The following is a 6,109-nucleotide window of genomic DNA, read 5'->3' as shown; positions in this document are numbered from 1 at the left end:
CTTTACAGCCCTAGACCCTAAAAGGTCAAAAGGCCATCTTATTCTCAATATACATTTTATTACCCAATCTGCTCCCAGCATTAAATAAAACTCCAAAAATTAGAATCTGGCCCTCAAACCCCACAACAGGACTTAATTAACCTCACCTTCAAGGTGTACAATAATAGAAAAAAGTTGCAATTCCTTGCCTCCACTGTGAGACAAACCCCAGCCACATCTCCAGCACACAAGAACTTCCAAATGCCTGAACCACAGCAGCCAAGCGTTCCTCCAGAACCTCCTCCCCCAGGAGCTTGCTACACATGCCAGAAATCTGGCCACTGGGCCAAGGAATGCCCGCAGCCCGGGATTCCTCCTAAGCCGTGTCCCATCTGTGCGAGACCCCACTGGAAATCGGACTGTTCAACTCACCTGGCAGCCACTCCCAGATCCCCTGGGACTCTGGCCCAAGGCTCTGTGACTGACTCCTTCCCACATCTTCTCGGCTTAGCAGCTGAAGACTGACACTGCCCGATTGCCTCAGAAGCCCCCTAAACCATCACGGACGCCGAGCTTCAGGTGACTCTCACAGTGGAAGGTAAGCCCGTCCCCTTTCTTAATCAATATGGAGGCTACCCACCCCACATTACCTTCTTTTCAAGGGCCTGTTTCCCTTGCCTCCGTAACTGTTGTGGGTATTGATGGCCAGGCTTCTTAACCTCTTAAAACTCCCCAACTGTGGTGCCAACTTAGACAATACTCTTTTAAGCACTCCTTTTTAGTTATCCCCACCTGCCCAGTTCCCTTATTAGGCTGAGACACTTTAACTAAATTATCTGCTTCCCTGACTATTCCTGGACTACAGCCACATCTCATTGCCACCCTTCTCCCCAACCCAAAGCCTCCTTCGCATCTTCCTCTCATATCCCCCCACCTTAACCCACAAGTATGGGACATCTCTACTCCTTCCCTGGCAACTGATCACATGCCCATTACCATCCCTTTAAAACCTAATCACCCTTACCCCGCTCAACGCCAATATCCCATCCCACAGCACGCTTTAAAAGGATTAAAGCCTGTTATCACTCACCTGCTACAGCATGGGCTTCTAAACCTATAAACTCTCCTTACAATTCCCCCATTTTACCTGTCCAAAAACCAGACAAAGCTTACAAGTTAGTTCAGAATCTGCACCTTATTGACCAAATTGTTTTGCCTACCCACCCCATGGTGCCAAACCCATATACTCTCCTATCCTCAATACCTCCCTCTACTACCCATTATTCTGTTCTGGATCTCAAACATGCTTTTTTTTTTTACTATTCCTTTGCACCCTTCATCCCAGCCTCTCTTTGCTTTCACTTAGACTGACCCTGACACCCACTAGGCTCAGCAATTATCTGGGCTGTACTGCCACAAGGCTTCACAGACAACCCCCATTATTTCAGCCAAGCTCTTTCTCATGATTTACTTTCTTTCCACCCCTCTGCTTCTCACTTTATTCAATATATTGATGACCTTCTTCTTTGTAGACTCTCCTTTGAATCTTCTCAACAAGACACACTTCTGCTCCTTCAGCATTTATTCTCCAAAGGATATCGGGTATCCCCCTCCAAAGCTCAAATTTCTTCCCCATCTATTACCTACCTTGGCATAATTCTTCATAAAAACACATATGTTCTCCCTGCTGATCGTGTCCAATTAATCTCCCAAACCTCAGTCCCTTACAAAACAACAACTCCTTTCCTTCCTAGGCATGGTTAGTGCAGTCAGAATTCTTACACAAGAGCCAGGACTGCACCCTGTAGGCTTTCTGTCCAAACAACTTGACCTTACTGTTTTAGCCTAACTGTCATGTCTGTGTGCAGTGGCTGCCACTGCTTTAATACTTTTAGAGGCCCCAAAAATCACAAACTATGCTCAACTCACTCTCTACATTTCTCATAACTTCCAAAATCTATTTTCTTTTTCTTTTTTTTTTTTTTTTTTGAGATGGTGTCTCGCTCTGTCACCCAGGCTGGAGTGCAGTGGTGCAATCTCGGCTCACTGCAAGCTTCGCCTCCCGGGTTCACGCCATTCTCCTGCCTCAGCCTCTCCGAGTAGCTGGGACTATAGGCACCCGCCACCACACCCAGCTAATTTTTTGTATTTTTAGTAGAGATGGGGTTTCACCGTGGTCTCGATCTCCTGACCTCGTGATCTGCCTGCCTCGGCCTCCCAAAGTGCTGGGATTACAAGCGTGAGCCACCGCGCCCGGCCCCAAAATCTATTTTCTTCCTCATACCTGACGCATATACTTTCTGCTCCCTGGCTCCTTCAGCTGTACTCACTCTTTGTTAAGTCCCACAATTACCATTGTTCCTGCCCCAGACTTCAATCCGGCCTCCCACATTATTCCTGATACCACACCTGACCCTGATGACTGCATCTCTCTGAGCCAGCTGACATTCACTCCATTTCTCCATATTTCCTTCTTTCCTGTTCCTCACCCTGATCATGCTTGATTTATTGATGGCAGTTCCACCAGGCATAATCGCCACACACCAGCAAAGGCAGGCTATGCTGTAGTACAAGCCACTAGCCCGCCTCTTAGAACTTCTCATTTCCTTTCCATAGTGGAAATTGATCCTCAAGGAAATAACTTCTCAGTGTTCCATCTGCTATTCTACTACTCCTCAGCGGTTATTCAGGCCCCCTCCCTTCCCTACACATCAAGCTCGAGGATTTGCCCCCACCTAGGACTGGCAAATTAGCTTTACTCAACATGCCCTGAGTCAGATAACTAAAATACGTCTTAGTCTAAGAAGACACTTTCTCTAGATAAGTAGAGGCCTTTCCTACAGGGTCTGAGAAGGCCACCGCAGTCATTTCTTCCCTTCTGTCAGACATAATTCCTCAGTTTAGCCTTCCCACCTCTATACAGTTTGATAACAGACCAGCCTTTATTAGTCAAATCAGCCAAGCAGTTTTTCAGGCTCTTAGTATTCAGTGAAACCTTTAAGTCCCTTACAGTCCTCCGTCTTCAGGAAAAGTAGAACGGACTAAAGGTCTTTTAAAAACACACCTCACCAAGCTCAGCCACCAACTTAAAAAGACTGGACAATACTTTTACCACTTTCGCTTCTCAGAATTCAGGCCTGTCCTCGGAATGCTACAAGGTACAGCCCACTTGAGCTCCTTTTTATTAGGCTCCAGTCTCATTCCAGACACCAGACCAACTTAGACTGTGCCCCCCTCCCCCAAAAAACTTGTCATCCCTACTATCTTCTGTCTAGTCATACTCCTATTCACCGTTCTTAACTACTCATACATGCCCTGCTCTTGTTTACACTGTTTCTCCAAGCCATCACAGCTGATATCTCCCAGTGCTATCCCCAAACTGCCACTCTAAATTCTTGAAGTAAATAAATAATCTTTGCTGGCAGGACTATGCTGAATCTCCTTAGGCACTCTCTAATTAGATGTCCTAGGTCCTCTCAATTCTTAGACCTTTATACCTGTTTTTCTCCTTCTCTTATTCCATTTAGTTTTTCAATTCATACAAAACCGTATCCAGGCCATCACCAATAATTCTACATGACAAATGTTTCTTCTAACATCCCCACAATATCACCCCTTACCACAAAATCTTCCTCCAGCTTAATCTCTCCCACTCTAGGTTCCCATGCCACCCCTAATCCCACTTGAAGCAGCCCTGAGAAACATCACCCATTCTCTCTCCATATCACACCCCAAAAATTTTCGCTGCCCCAACACTTCAACACTATTTTGTTTTATTTTTCTTATTAATATAAGAAGGCAGGAATGTCAGGCCTCTGAGCCCAAGCCAAGCCATTGCATCCCCTGTGACTTGCACATATATACACCCAGATGGCCTGAAGTAACTGAAGATCCACAAAAGAAGTAAAAATAGCCTTAACTGATGACATTCCACCACTGTGATTTGTTCCTGCTCCACCCTAACTGATCAATGTGCTTTGTAATTTCCCCACCCTTGAGAATGTACTTTGTGAGATCCACCCCTGCCCACAAAACATTGCTCTTAACTTCACTGCCTATCCCAAAACCTATAAGAACTAATGATGCCGGGTGCGGTGGCTCACGCTTGTAATCCCAGCACTTTGGGAGGCCGAGGCGGGCGGATCACGAGGTCAGGAGATCGAGACCACGGTGAAACCCCGTCTCTACTAAAAAAATACAAAAAATTAGCCGGGCGCGGTGGCGGGCGCCTGTAGTCCCAGCTCTTCGGAGGCTGAGGCAGGAGAATGGCGTGAACCCGGGAGGCGGAGCTTGCAGTGAGCCGAGATTGCGCCACTGCACTCCAGCCTGGGCGACAGAGCGAGACTCTGTCTCAAAAAAAAAAAAAAAAAGAACTAATGATAATCCACCACCCTTTGCTGACTCTCTTTTCGGACTCAGTCCGCCTGCACCCAGGTGAAATAAACAGCCATGTTGCTCACACAAGCCTGTTTGGTGGTCTCTTCACACGGACACCCATGAAAGTGAGTATTGCAAAGACAGCACCCCACCCCCATGGTGACATTTAGTCTCAGGCCAAAGTCAACACCTTACACAGTAGGAGTGGAGAGTGTCAATTCATGAATAATCTGGTTAAGAGGTTAAGGGGTTGTAAGAAAGATAGTTGGCATTTACAAAATATTTCATCCAACAAAAACAGGAAACACATTCTTCTCAAACTCACACAGAACATTCACCAAGACATATCATGCTCTGGGTTAGAAAGCACACTTTAACACATTTCAATAGAGATATGTCATACAAAGCATGCTCTTTATTATGATGGAATTAAAAAAGAAACCCATGAAAGAAAGATAGCTGGAAAATTCCAAAATATATGGAGATTAAAGAACACACCTCTAAATAACACATGGGGCAAGGAAAAATTCTCAAGAGAAATTTTAAAATATTTTGGGCCAGACTCAGTGACTTATGCCTATAATCCTAGCACTTTGGAAGGCTGAAGCAGACAGATCGCTTGAGCCCAGGAGTTCAAGACCAGATTGGGCCACATGCTGAAACCCCATCTCTACAAAAAATACAAAAATTAGCCAGGCATGGTGGCATGTACCTATAGTCCCAGCTACTTGGGAGGCTGAGGTGGGAGGATCACCTGAGCCCGGGAGGTCAAGGCTGCAGTGAGCTAAGATTGTGCCACTGCACCCCAGCCTGGGCAACAGAGTGAGACCCTGTCTCAACAAAATAAATAAATATATTTTGAATTAAATTAAAATGAAAAAACAGCCTATCAAAAAGTGTGGGTTGTAGTGAGAGTAGTGTTTAGAGGGAAAGTTATAGCGTTGAATGCATATATTAAGAGAAGAAAGATCTAACTCAGGGATGAACAGGTGAGGCACAGGGGGTTTTAAGGTAGTGAAACTGTTGCAGGGCAGGGGAGCCCCAAAATTGGGACACCATCTGGGAAGGTTCTTGGCTTTGTCCAGGAAGGATTGCAAGGGTGAGCTAGAGGAGGAAGAAAAAGGTTTACTGAGGCAGCAGGGTTACAGCTCTGTGACTGTCCCTGCAGAGCAGGGCCACCCCATAGGCAGTGCATGGAGAGCAGCAGCTTGGGGCAGTTCTACAGCCACATTCATACCCACTTTTAAATACCTGCAAATTAAGGGCAGGTTATTCAGAAATTTCTAGAAGAAGGGTGGTAACTTCTGGGTCATTGCCAGGGAATGAGTAAACTGTTCATGCTGCTGGTGCTCATGCCAGCCAGTCTTCAATCTGGCCCCGAGTCAAGCCCCACCTCTGAAGTTGAGTCTCACCTCCTATCTCAAAACTATCCTGCATGGTGCTGTAATGGTGGATACATGACATGTTATGTTTGGCAAAATCCATAGAACTGTAGGACACAAGAGTGAACCTTAATGTAAACCGTAATGTAAATGGACTTCTGTTAATTATGATGTATTAATATCAATTCACCAATTGTAACAAATGTATCACAGTACTGTTAATAATAGAGGAACTTACTGGCAGAAGGAGAGAGAGCTTACAGAACTCTCTGCACATTCAGCTCAGTTTTTCTGTAAGCCTGAAACTGCTGTGAGAAATAAAATCCAACCTGGGCAACATAGCAAGACCTTGTCTCTACAAAAAATAAAAA

Source organism: Hylobates moloch, unplaced genomic scaffold (assembly GCF_009828535.3).
Source record: "Hylobates moloch isolate HMO894 unplaced genomic scaffold, HMol_V3 SCAFFOLD_12, whole genome shotgun sequence".
In the NCBI taxonomy this organism is placed as follows: domain Eukaryota; kingdom Metazoa; phylum Chordata; class Mammalia; order Primates; family Hylobatidae; genus Hylobates; species Hylobates moloch.
The sequence above is the reverse complement of the archived record's forward strand: the minus strand, read 5'-3'. Positions refer to the sequence as shown.